We start from the raw sequence: 13,505 nt of genomic DNA, 5'->3' as shown, positions 1-13,505 counted from the left end.
GGTACAATGTAAGCATATTTTCCAAGTCCAACAGGCCATTGCAAATTTTGGAGATTGAGCCTTTCTTCAGTGAGTCCTTTAAAAGCATAGTATCCATTTCATACTCAGGAGGCTGATAGGGGAAAGATGGGAACATTACTTTTACAAAGCTGTAAATTTGTAAATATTTGAAGAAGTCTCTCTTTACCATCTTATATTTTTACTTGATCAAAAATGGCAAATGTTCTTTGGATAAACAGATCTCACAAGAATTTATTTCCATGGTTGCCCATTGACTGAAAGAGATTTCTAAAAATGCTAGAGTAAACTCGTTATTATGTATTATTGGCGTTAATGTCAAAACATCTTTCCATTGAAAGTGTTTTCTAATTTGGTGCCATGTTTTAACTGAGTGGGAAACAATAGGATTCTTACATTTGGGAATAGTAGCTTTTAAAGAAGCATAAATAAGTGCTCGCAGTGAAGTTGGACGGATACTGTTTTCTTCAGTGTCAACCTAATCAACCTCCCCAGTATTACACCAGAGGACAGAGATCGTATCTTACAAAACAAAATCTGAAGTGAGGCAATCCCACCCCCCCAAGATCTCTAGGTCTTTGTAAAAGTGCTTTCTTTTCTCCTTTTTTATTCCAAATGAATTGTGACATTAAACTATCTAATTTGAAAAAATAAATATAAAAATTGGTAATGAGATAAGGTATGAATTGGAATAGAAATAAAAACTCTGGCAAAACATTCATCCTCATAATGTTAATTCTCACTGCCAGAGAGACTGGAAGATTCATCCATTTATCCAAGCTCTGTTTCGTTTGTTCATACAAAGCTGAAAAATGATGTTTAAAAAGACCAGAGAACTCTTGTTCACATCTTCTTGTGTCACATTAATACTCAAGCATCAAAACTGTAAAGGGATATGAGTTAAGAGGGAGAGAGGGTTGTTTAGTTGTGTTCTTAATTTAAAAAAGGGTTCTTTTAGAAAAAGTTATTTTATACAGTTGTCCTTCAATATCGCGGTTCACCTTTTGCGGTCTTGCTGTTTCACAAATTTCTTTTGTGCAATTTTGCATGCTTTTTTTATGCCGTATAAATGCGTATTGTATTCTGCGTCCTGATTAGCTAAGGGATGTGCCACATCTCCTGTAATTATTTTATTAACAATGAATATTATTTATTATATTATGTTGGATACATTATTGACTTTCTTCATAATATTGGTTCCTATTTACTGTTGCGGTACAGCCCATTTGAGGACTGCACCGATAAAAATGTAACAAGAGTGGACACGCACAGGGCGCGCGTGAGATGAAATGAGTTAAGTTGTTGAATAAAGACAAACTGTACACTGTCCTGCCGTGTTGGTCTATTTAAGCAAAGACATGGACACGCTGAGGGAAGGTAGAAATTAAGCAGCTGTAGGGCGCAATTACGGAATAAATGAATTTTCGATTTGTCACATAAAGAAGGAGGAAAATAGCATATGGAATAAATGAATTTTCGGTTTGTCACATAAAGGAGGAAAATAACATGGACGACCGCAGTAATAAGTTTTAACAAGGATGCAAAAAGGGTTGTAACTGCCCACAACAAGACCATCATAAGGATGGAGTCTGCTTTAGCTTTGTGGATCAGTGACTACAGGAAAAAGAACATTACTACAGCGGAGCGGTGCCAGTGACTCTCAGAGGAACTGTGAGTCACTATTAATCATTTATGTGTCCAGCCTCGTAGGTTGAATAAAAATTAAAAATTTAATTTGTTACAGTATTTCTAAAAGCTGTCATTTTTATTTACAGTACATTATAGTATTTGGTTTTGTTCTGTAACATTGTGCTTATTTTTTTAAAATCTACCAAGGTTTGAACTTTGAGAGTGTTTAAATAAGAGTGAAATGTGAGAAAATGTTAATGCCTGTCTGAGAAAAGTGTATAATGTGTATGGTGAGGGGTTTTACAGCCTTAATATATATATATAATAATTGTAAAAAATAAAGCTTTCTTCTTCACGGATTTGGCCTGTTGGTTATTTTTGGAATGTAACCCCGCAATAAATGAGGGAACACTGTATCCTGATATTATCCCATAATCCTTCAGTACTGACATTATGTTTGGTAGGGAGTGTTTAGCAGTGTTTTAGGAGTGTTTGATACATACAACAACAAATTATCAGCACACAAAGATACCTTATGTTCCATTTCCCCTCTAATGATACCCAAATATCGCACATTCGTTTTTAATGCTATGGCAAAGGGCTCAATTGCCAGGACAAACACTAATGGGGACAATGGGCAACCTTGTCATGTTGATTGGCCTAAAGAGAAGTAGGATGAATGAATATTATTAGTTTGTATCAATGCCTTAGGATGTACATATAACAACCTGACCAGAGATACAAGTGGGGCCAAATCCAAACCCCGACAGGACCGAGAATAGGTAGTCCCCCTTGACCCTTCTCCGCATCCAAAGAGAGTAGCAATTCTTGATCATTCTTATTTTCTTGGGTGTAAATTATATTTAGTAATCTCTTCATGAAAAACATGAAACCTGTCTGATCTTGAGATATAACAGAAGGAACTATATTCTCTAGATGTGTGGCCAAGATCTTTGCTAGGAGTTTATAATCGACGTTTAACAAATTTATTGGTCTGTATGAACTAGGATCTAAAGAGTTTTTTACCAGATTTGTGTATAAGTGAAATACTAGCTTCTTAAAATGACGGAGGCAGCAAACCTCTAACCATAGCCTCATTAAATACCTCCAACAGCATTGGGGAGATCTGATCTTTAAACGTTTTATAGAACTCTACAGTATATTCATCCGGACCAGGGGCCTTTGAGTTTTGCATTTTAAGTATTGCTTCTTTAATTTCATCTGATGTTATTGATTTTTCTAATTGGCTCTGTGGTCAGCAGTAACTTGACAAATACTGAGGTCTTTAAAGTTGTCAATTAATTTAGAATCCCCCTTTGATTCAGACGTATACCATAATATTATTTAAACGTATCATTAATCTCTTTTGGATCTATTGTTATTTGTACCGAACCAATCCTGACTTCAATAATTGATCTGTACACCTCTTGCTCTTTGATTTGGAATGCTACCTACTTTCTCCATGTTCATAGTATTTATCTCTCAGCTGTGTTAATAGCTTGGTTGTTTCAGAACTATGCAATAGATTAAGTTCAGTTTGGAGACATTGCTTTTTATTATACAGGTCAGATGAGGGAGAGATCTCACATAGTTGGTCTATTTCTTTGATTTTGCAAATAATATTGGATTCTTTCTCTCTTGTCTTTTTATTATTGAAACTGCTCCATGAAATCAGCTGACCACATAAATAAGCTTTTTGAGTCTCCCATAAAGTACATCTTGTTACATGTGGTGTGTCATTAGTGCCTTGAAATAAGTTGTCTGATCTGATAATAGAGAATTGTTAAATCTCCATATTTTAATTGTTGTTTTTTTTGTCCAATTGCAATTTGTAATAATACTGGACGTGGTCTGACAAAATTATTGTTTTATGTTCACAGTGGTGAACTTTAGACAACAAGCCTTGATCGATTAGGAAAAAAATCAATTCTCGAAAAGTAATGATGGACTGGTGAAAAATAAGAGTATTCGCTTTTATTGGGAAATAATGATCTCCAGTGGTCTACTACCTTATAAGTATCCATGAAGGTATGAATGTGTTTTTCTGATTTTGACAGGGTTGCTGCCCTCTTCGAAGACCTATCCAGTTGCGAGTACCAGGTTGAAGTCCACACCTATAATAAGGTTGTGTGAGTTCATATTGGGTATTGCTGAAAAAAAGACAACATAAATTGATAATCATTAATATTATGAGCATATATACAGTGTTCCCTTGTTGATCGTGGGGGGTTACATTCCAAAAATAACCCGCAACATACGAAATCCGCGAAGTAGAAAGCTTTATTTTTTACAGTTATCCTATACTGTATATTTTAAGGCTATAAAAACCCTCACCACACACTTCATACACTTTTCTCAGACAGGCATTAACATTTTCTCACATTTCTCTCTTATTAAGTTTTGGAAAACGTTTTTAATACTGACCTGATCACATCTGTTTAACGGTCATACATTTTTTACATCTGATCTTTTTACTGCTTGTGTTTTAACTTCTTTTACAGTATGGCGTCACTCGCCGGCTTGACGCATTGTGACCGCTGTCTACATTTGGAAGCAAGGATGACGGAGTTAGAGAACCGAATCTCCTTACTAATTCAAACACAGAGTCAGTCTCGTGACACTGGGAAAATTGAAGTCCATCTACATCGCCATGAATGAACTAGATCCCACCGTAGCTGTTCCCAGTGTAAACTGGTGGTGACAGCCAACCTCTGCCAGTGTTCGGCATGATATCGATATCTGCGGTTGTCTTGGTGCAGCTAAACTAAAAGGTTAACTTCTTCTACTCCCTCACACAACTGGTCCCTTGTTACAAATAGTAAACAAAAGCGCTCACTTCTGTATGTAAATCTAAACCAGAAGCAGCCATTGGAGCTAATATTCTTGACCTGGATGACTTTCCATGTTTATCAAGTCACAAGGAGCTGCCAGCTACTCTTAGATCCTCGCAGGACATCACAGCGGCACCCACAGCATTATGACAAAGTCATCATTCAGTTCGGCCTCGATTGGTAAGGGAGCGGCGTTCTTCACTGGATAAGACCTGTCCCTGGCTCCTCATCGGTTCATCTATGGCACGTGATGTTGCCATCCCATGGGCTGAAACCGAGTGCCATCCTGGAGCTCAGGTATCACATATAAACACCATACTCACAGATAGACTGTCTAATCGTGCGGACATATCCACTGTGATAGTGCACATTGGCTCCAATGGCATTAAACTACAACAGTCTGAGGTGTTCGAAAATGATTTCAAATCACTTATAGACACGGTGCTGAAGTTGGGAAAACAATGCGCAATGTCTGGTCCAATTCCATCTCCTAGTTTCAGTGACATGAAATTTAGTCGGATCTGCCAATTTCACATCTGACTGAAGGATTATTACAGTACTTTTGTGGATAATTTTTGTGGGTTTTGGAAGAGGAATAATCTGTTTGCTCACGATGGAATTCATTTAAATAGATCCGGGGAAAAACTGCTGAGTGACAATATCAAACTAGCGCTGGACCTTCTATTCTCCTGTTCAAAGCCCAAATGACATTTTTTAAAAACTACTTATTATTTTGTGTTACTTCCTTTCTCCCTAGGAAACGGTTTGTAACATATTGGGGGTCATCCAGGATATCTAACAACCATTTCCCGGATTAATAACTGGCCAAATTAATTGGTAGGTAAGTGCAGGGTAAGTTGACTGTAATTGGATAAAAAAATAATAATTTCATCATTCGATCTACAGGAATTTTTGGACAAACCCTCTTTTGACAAAATTGTTGTTTGCAGAAAGAAAGACTTAATTGTTATTGCTGAATATTTTGATATTTCTTACCCCAAAACTGTCAGAAAAGATGATCTTGAGCTGCTCGTGAGGGACGAGTTGGTGGAGAGGGGCATGCTGTCTTTTCCAGAGGCTGGAGTGCCTTCCGAAGCGCCTCTTCAAACCCCTGTGCTCACGATTATCCAGAAGCAGGAGGAGAGACCCCCACGTACTCCTCCTAGAGTGGAGGATTTGATTGCTGGGGCTGGAAAAAGGTCTGACCAACCATTTATACTTCCCCGGTTTGATCCCCTCTCGTCTCCTTTCTCTCCCGGTTCCAAGGATGGCATAAGGTGCGCCTGGTGCACATCCAAATGGAGGCCAAGGACAAAGAACGGAATCGTAGAGCTGAACTCGAGTTAAAAATGAGAAAACTTGAGATTGAGGCTGACACAGCCGTGAAACTGAGACGCCTTGAGCTAGAGGCCAAAGGTCGCCACCCGCTCAGTCCTACTAGCCCTGGACTCTGTGCCTTCCCTCTCCTCCACCGCTCAGACCTGCACAGGGCTTGACGTGAGTAAATATATTCCTCTTGTTTCTATATTCCGGGAGAGTGAAGTTGATTCATATTTCGCAGCTTTTGAACGAATTGCAACGGCTTTAAATTGGCCTCGTGATGTTTGGCCCCTCTTGTTGCAAAGCAAAATGTACGGCAAAGCTCAGGAGATCAATGCTGCGCTTCCTCTCAATGAAAGTCTGAGTTATGGCGCAGTCAAAAGTGCCATTTTACGTGCCCAAAACTTAGTACCCGAGGCGCACAGGTAAAAATGTAGAAATCACCAAAAAGTCCCAAGCCGTACATATGTTGAGTTTGCTTGGGAGAATTTGAGGACTTGGTGGAATACCAAACCATGCTTATTATGTTCAAAGCAAGAAATTATCAATTGCCTCGAAACATTCAAAACTTATTTAGTGAGCGAGAAGGGAATTATAACCTTAGAGGAATGGCAAAATCTAGACACGCTAAAGTGCACACTACAAGGAAGAGCTTTTGTGTCTCAGTCTGTGGGGTCAGATTATGGAATGGGCTGAGTGAAGATTTAAGGCAATGTTCAAATATTAGGCAATTTAAAAAACTGTATAAATGTCATATTCTGTCCAGATATACCAAAAGAAAATACTAATTAATGGTAGCAGTGGTTATATGTATACTTTTTTGTTGATAGAATGGTTCAGTGATGATGTACAGGAAAGATTATGGTGATTTTTGTGATAATAACATGAACAAGGAAAATAAGAATAACAAGAATAATGAATATATAATAATAAGAAGAAGAAGAAAAAGAAGAAAAAGAAAAAGTAGTTAATACTAAGAAGTAAAGTAAAAGGAAGCTGGATGAAATTTTTGTTCAAAGTTTGAATCAGAGGAACGGGGTGGGATTGAATAAGTGTACACTTCTTCCCACATCCCTTTTGAGAATGTTCAATGTTTTTTGTGGAAGATAATTTATTTTATTTATGGACTGTAATGACATGTATTACATGATTTATGAACATACTCAAATAAAATTCAAATTCAAATTCAAAGGAACTTTATTTGAGTGGTGTTCTTTTGCGAAAGTCCGGATTTTTCATGCAATATGGGAGCTAAGTTTGTTTGAGGATTTTAAGAAATATCTCACTGATTGAGTGGTGGTTTATTTGAATGAACAAAAAGTGAAAACCTTATCTGATGCTGCTGTATTAGCTGTATAAGTATGTATTAACTCATAAGTTCACTTTTATAGCAAATCCTGTTGAGAAATCATGTGTGTCAAACCCCACAATCAACAGGCCGAGTTTTTCTGTTAGCACTGAAAAAACTCAAACTGATGAACGAGAATGTTACTATTGGACATCTCATCGCAGATTGCTCTGCCCTCAAAGGAAAAGCGGACTCGTCCCCACCCCAAACAAAGGGTGTTGGGTTCATTAAATCAGACACACGTAGCTTAGTCCCCAACGCCAACGAAAAGTCTAACTCGTGTTTTGAGCCATTCATTTTTCAGGGACTAGTTTCTTTGACTGGCGAAGCATCTGATCAGCACCCCATCCACATCCTGAGAGACACTGGTGGCTCACAGACAGTTATTCTACCCAGTGCCCTCCCGTTTTCTTCTGTGTTGTCCTGTGGTTACCCAACTATGTTACACGGAAAGTAAAGTAACTTCCCTCAAGGTAGTTGATTCCCCATCATGCGGCGATGCACTTACTGGCGCATCAGAACTGTACTCAGTCTGTGCCATCACACGTGCCCTCATGCACAAAAACCCTGATATAAACTTGTCTGACACCTTTTTTCCTACTGCGATGTCAGAACCCTCTGATCCAAAACAGGAGGCAAAGCCCATTGTATATCCCAATTGCCACAAAAACCTAAAACTGTTAACCCACTGATTTATCCTCCTACAGAAGACTTGTCTCTACAGTGCTCCCGTGACCATTTGTGCACAGAGCACAGGGCGGATTCAACACTACGCTCTCTATTTTCCAATGTGATGAGTGGGGAACAACTGCACAACGCAAAAATCGGCCTTGGCCATGATATGCTAATACGTAAATGGTCCCCAAACTGTGCTGAGGAACTAAATCTTAAAACAGTTTATCAAATTGTACTCCCCACCAAGTGCTGACCATTAATCCTAACTTTAGACCATGAAAGCCAGTGGTCTGGACACTTGGGTGTAACCAAAACATACCAGTTTGTTCTCAAATTCTTTTGGCCAGGTATGAAAAAATATGTAACCAAACATTGTTTCACCTGTCATGTGTGTCAGATTATGGGTAAACCTAACCAAACAATCCCACAAGCACCCCTGCATCCTATTCCTGCTGCTGACCAGCCTTTTGACCGTGTTATAATTGACCGTGTTGGTCCTGAACTCCAAGCGGACATAAGTACTTACTTACCATTAAGTGCGCTGCTACTTGCTTTCCTGAAGACATTCCTCTGCGAAAAATTTATTCCTGTTAGGTGTTAAAAGCATTGACATGCTTCTTCACCCTTTTTGGGCTGCCTCAACTAATCCAAACTGACCAAGGGACTATTTTCCAGTCAAAAATAATATAAGCAATCCAAACACTCAGCATTCAACACGTAGTGTCCAGAGCGTATCATACCCAGTCCCAGGGCGCATTGGAATGTTGGCACCAAACTTTAAAATCCATGTTAAAAAAGTATTCTCTCCAAACGGGTAGAAGTTGGGATGAGGGTGTTCCGTTTGTCTTGTTCGCTGCTAGAGATGCTGTCCAGGAATCTTTAGGATTTAGTCCAGTGCAGTTGTTTTTTGCTCATTCTCCTCATGGACCATTAAAGGCATTTAAGGAAAAGTTTGTTTGCCTGTCCTCTTCTGCCCCTAATAACCTACTAGATTATGTTAGTACATTTTGTGAATGTGTCCTGAAAGCCAACAAACTGGCCAAACTAACTTTAGCCAATGCTCAGACAAAAATGAAGCATTGTTTTGACAGAAAGGCTGTAAAACGTGACTTTAATGTAGGTGACAAAATGCCAGTGCTTCTTCCAATCCAAGGCCACACGCTTTCTGCAAAATTTTCTGGCCATTACGTAATTAAACAAAGAATCACTGACACAGATGACATTATTAGTACTCCGGACCGTAAACGCAAACCTCGTGTCTGCCATGTCAACATTTTAAAATTGTATCACTCATCATGACCCAAGCTCATCAGAACCAAACACTCGGGGGTCAGCATTAATCATGGCCGCTCAAACAACAGATGAGGATGGCTTAGGCAGCCGCAAACAGCAAGGCTCTCACCTTCCAAACTCCGAAATATTAAGAACACTGCCATCTGATCTAACTCAGTTATCACCAAACCACCAGTCTGACATAATAAATTAAATTCATGAATACCCTTGTTTGTTCTGAGATGTGCCAAGCTGTCTTAACGCACAACATAGATGTACGAGATGCATGTTCAATTAGCCAGTACGCTTATTGCATAAACCCTGTTAAGCTCTCACTAATGAAACAAGAGGCTGAATATTTATGACAAAACGGTTTAGCCAAACACAGTACAAGCGCGTGGAGTTCACTCTGTTTAGTTGTAGGCAAACCTGATGGTTTCCCCCCGCTTCATCACCAACTACCGCAAAATTAATGCTGTTACCGTCCATGACTCCTATCCCATGCCATGCATGGAAGATTGTATTGACAACCTCGGTTGCGCTAAATATGTCAGTAAATTAGATCTGTTAAAGTTTATTGGTAAGTGCCATTAACCGATCATGTGTCTGAAATATCTGCGTTTACCACCCCTGACTATTTCTTGCAGTATTCTGTTATGGCTTTTGGAATGTGTAACGCCCCTGCTACTTTTCAACGCCTTGTAAATATTGTCCTGCAGGGTCTCCCTAACTGCAATGCCTACTTAGGTGACTTAATAGTATCATATCAAAACCCTCCGACAAGTGTTTGCGCGCATAGCTGCTGCCTCCCTTACCCTTAACTTGGCCAAGTGTGAGTTTGGAAAAGCTAGTGTCACATATTTAGGACGTGAGGTTGGTCAGGGTCAAACATCAACTCAGATATTCCACTATAGAGAAAGAAGCGCTGTCCATGTTGCTTGCTCTCCAGCATTTCGAGGTGTATCTTGGGTCCTGCTCTCAGCCTGTCACTGTACTCACTGACCATAACCCCTAACGTTTTTGTCACGCATGTACAATCAACCAGCGGTTGATGCGGTGGGTACTGATGGTGCAGGATTTCCATTTGGAAATTTGCCATAAGAAGGGATCAGAGAATGTGTTTGCTGATGCCCTGTCCAGAATGTAGGTAAGGTAAAGGTACTCTCCTGGTGTGCCCCTCTGCTGGCAGCGGATTGACAGCACTGCTCTGCGTGTGATTGGAGCGACAATCAAAGGCCTGGCCAATCGTAACCCTCCACCTGTGGCTGGCACTCTGGCACTCCTGGCTGCTGGATTTTGTTTCTGGACGGCATGTCACTTGTATGACTCTAAACCTTGAAACTTTGTAAATTTGATTTAAATTTGAGACTGAGAAACTTGATCTTTTGTGTTTAAACTTAGTTTTGTACTCTCAGAGCCTCATTTTGTTTGTTTTGTTTGTAGTGTAATTTTAAGTTTCATGGTTATTGTACCCTCATTTATCATGACATTAAAAAAGCTACTTATTATTTTGTGTTACTTCCTTTCTCCCTAGGAAATGGTTTGTAACAGCAACCATACACTATAAAAAAAAGCATGCAAAACTGCACAAAAAAATCTGTGAAACAGAGAAACTGCAAAAGGTGAAGAATGATGTAGTGAGGGACAACTGTACTTATTCATGTAATTAGGTTATTATAAAGCCTCCCCTAATGTCTGCTATCATGAGTTTTTAGGGTCTCCGTGTGTGTGTGTGTCTTTCAGTGTCTTTATTTGCTGAGACAGTTCAGCTCCGAGTGCCGCTGCTTCGTTTTTGGAATCATGGCGGATTTGGGACCTGCCCACACTGCTGGTTTGGCAGAGAGCAGACAGTCCCAATCAAACCTGTTGCTAATGCTAGCAGGAGTAACCTCAGCAAAAGAAGGCATCTGATTGGTTTGTTATCAATGTTCATAGCTTGATTTAGGAACAACATAGTGAAATAAAAAACTCAGGATCAGGTAGAGCAAGTCAATACCAACATTTTAATTTTGGTATGACAAGCCTGAAAGCAACAATTACAGAGGGAGGGGCCATGGTTTTTCAATAGAAAGTGAATTAGTGCCAGAGTTGCTGGAGCCAAATTGGAGCCTTGCCACCAAGGAACTTGACAACCACCTCAGTGACTTTAGCCAGGGTGATGGACGAGTCTGCCTCCTGGTCCCCAGTCTCTGCTTCCTCCTCAGAAGGCGTGATGGTGGGATTGAGGAGATCCTCAAAGTATTCCTTCCAACATCCGACAACATCCCCAGTCAAGTTCAGCAGCTCTCCGCCCGCACCGTAAACAGTGTTGGGGAAGCACTGCTTCCCCCTCCTTAGGCGCCGGGCGGTTTTCCAGAATCTCTTTGAGGCCATCTGATAGTCCTCCTCCATAGCCTCCCTGAACTCCTCCCAATCTCGAGTTTCTGCCTCTGTGACTGCCCGAGCCGCGGCACACTTGGCCCGATGGTACTCTTCAGCTGCCTCAGACCCACAAGCCAACAAGGCTCGATAGGACTCCTTCTTCAGTCTGACGGCATCCCTTACTTCCGGTGTCCACCACCAGGTTCGGGGATTGCCGCCGCGACAAGCACCGCAGACCTTACGACCACAGCTGTGAGCAGCCGTATTGACAATAAAGGTGACAAAGGTGAGAACATGGCCCATTCAGAATCCATGTTCCCAGCCTCCCCCGGGATCTGGGAGAAGCTCTCCCAGAGGTGTGAGTTGAAGACCCTCATAATATGCTTGGGCCTGCCAGGTCTGTCCGGCTTCCTCCTCCTCCAGCGGATCCAACTCACGACCATGTGATGGTCATTTGACAGCTTTGCTCCTCTCTTCACCTCCCCCGGAGGTCAGATGACCCAACAACAAAATCGATCATTCACCTCTGACCTAGGGTGTCCTGGTGCCACATGCACTGATGTGCTCGAACATGGTGTTCATGTACAGGTACTCTGCACTGCTCTTAACCTGTAGGCCGCCACAACACTGAGAGACCTGTCCCCAACCTGAAGGCGCAGGGACATGATGCTCTCGTTCACCGGGGTGAACTCCAACATGTGGCGGCTATGGGGCAATAAGCGAGCCTGCACCAGCTCGCTGCCATTCCCTGAACCGCCACCTTAACGTCGAGGAGGGGTTTCAGCACTCGAATGATCCTAGGAACTATGTTGTTGGGGGCTTTATGCCCCTTGTAGGGTCATCCATGGCAAACAGATCCTGTGGGATGGGTCAGACTAAGAGCGGTTCAGAAGCTATTTATGACTTATGAACAATCAAGGCTAGTTACCTCGTTACCGACTGATGTTACCAGGGCTTCACCCTGGAGCCAGGCCTGGGGTGGGTGCTCGCCAGTGAACACCTGGTGACATGTAATGTCACCTCAGTTGAGTGTTACTGACTAGATATAGTTGGCCTCACCTCCACGCATAGCTTGGGTTCTGAAACCCTTGAGAGGGGCTGAATTCTCCATTTCTCTGACACTGACACTGTGACACTGACAGTGTGACACTAACACTGTGACACTGACACTGTGACAATGACACTATGACACTCACACTGACACTGTGATACTGTGACACTGACACTGTCACACTGACACTGTGACACTGACACTATGACACTGTCACACTAACACTGACACTGTGACGCTGACACTATGACACTGTCACACTAACACTGACACTGTGACGCTGACACTATGACACTGTCACACTAACACTGACATTGTGACGCTGACACTATGACACTGTCACACTAACACTGACACTGTGATGCTGACACTATGACACTGTGGCACTAACACTGACACTGTGACACTGACACTATGACACTGTCACACTAACACTGACATTGTGACACTGACACTATGACACTGTGGCACTAACACTGACATTGTGACACTGACACTATGACACTGTCACACTAACACTGACATTGTGACACTGACACTATGACACTGTCACACTAACACTGACATTGTGACACTGACACTATGACACTGTCACACTAACACTGACATTGTGACGCTGACACTATGACACTGTCACACTAACACTGACATTGTGACGCTGACACTATGACACTGTCACACTAACACTGACATTGTGACGCTGACACTATGACACTGTCACACTGACACTGACACTGTGACGCTGACACTATGACACTGTCACGCTAACACTGACATTGTGACACTGACACTATGACACTGTCACACTAACACTGACACTCGGGCACTGTGACACTGTGACACTTGACACTGTGACACTTTGACATTGACTCTTCATGTGGGCATGTACCAAGAAGGGTGAAGGCCTTTAACGCAGCTTACGACTTTAATATTATCATTATTACAGTATTGTACTGTAGTTTTACTGCAGTAGGTGTGTTATAAACTCTTGCCGGTTCTA

This window comes from Periophthalmus magnuspinnatus, chromosome 3 (genome assembly GCF_009829125.3).
Source record: "Periophthalmus magnuspinnatus isolate fPerMag1 chromosome 3, fPerMag1.2.pri, whole genome shotgun sequence".
Taxonomy (NCBI): domain Eukaryota; kingdom Metazoa; phylum Chordata; class Actinopteri; order Gobiiformes; family Gobiidae; genus Periophthalmus; species Periophthalmus magnuspinnatus.
The sequence above is the reverse complement of the archived record's forward strand: the minus strand, read 5'-3'. Positions refer to the sequence as shown.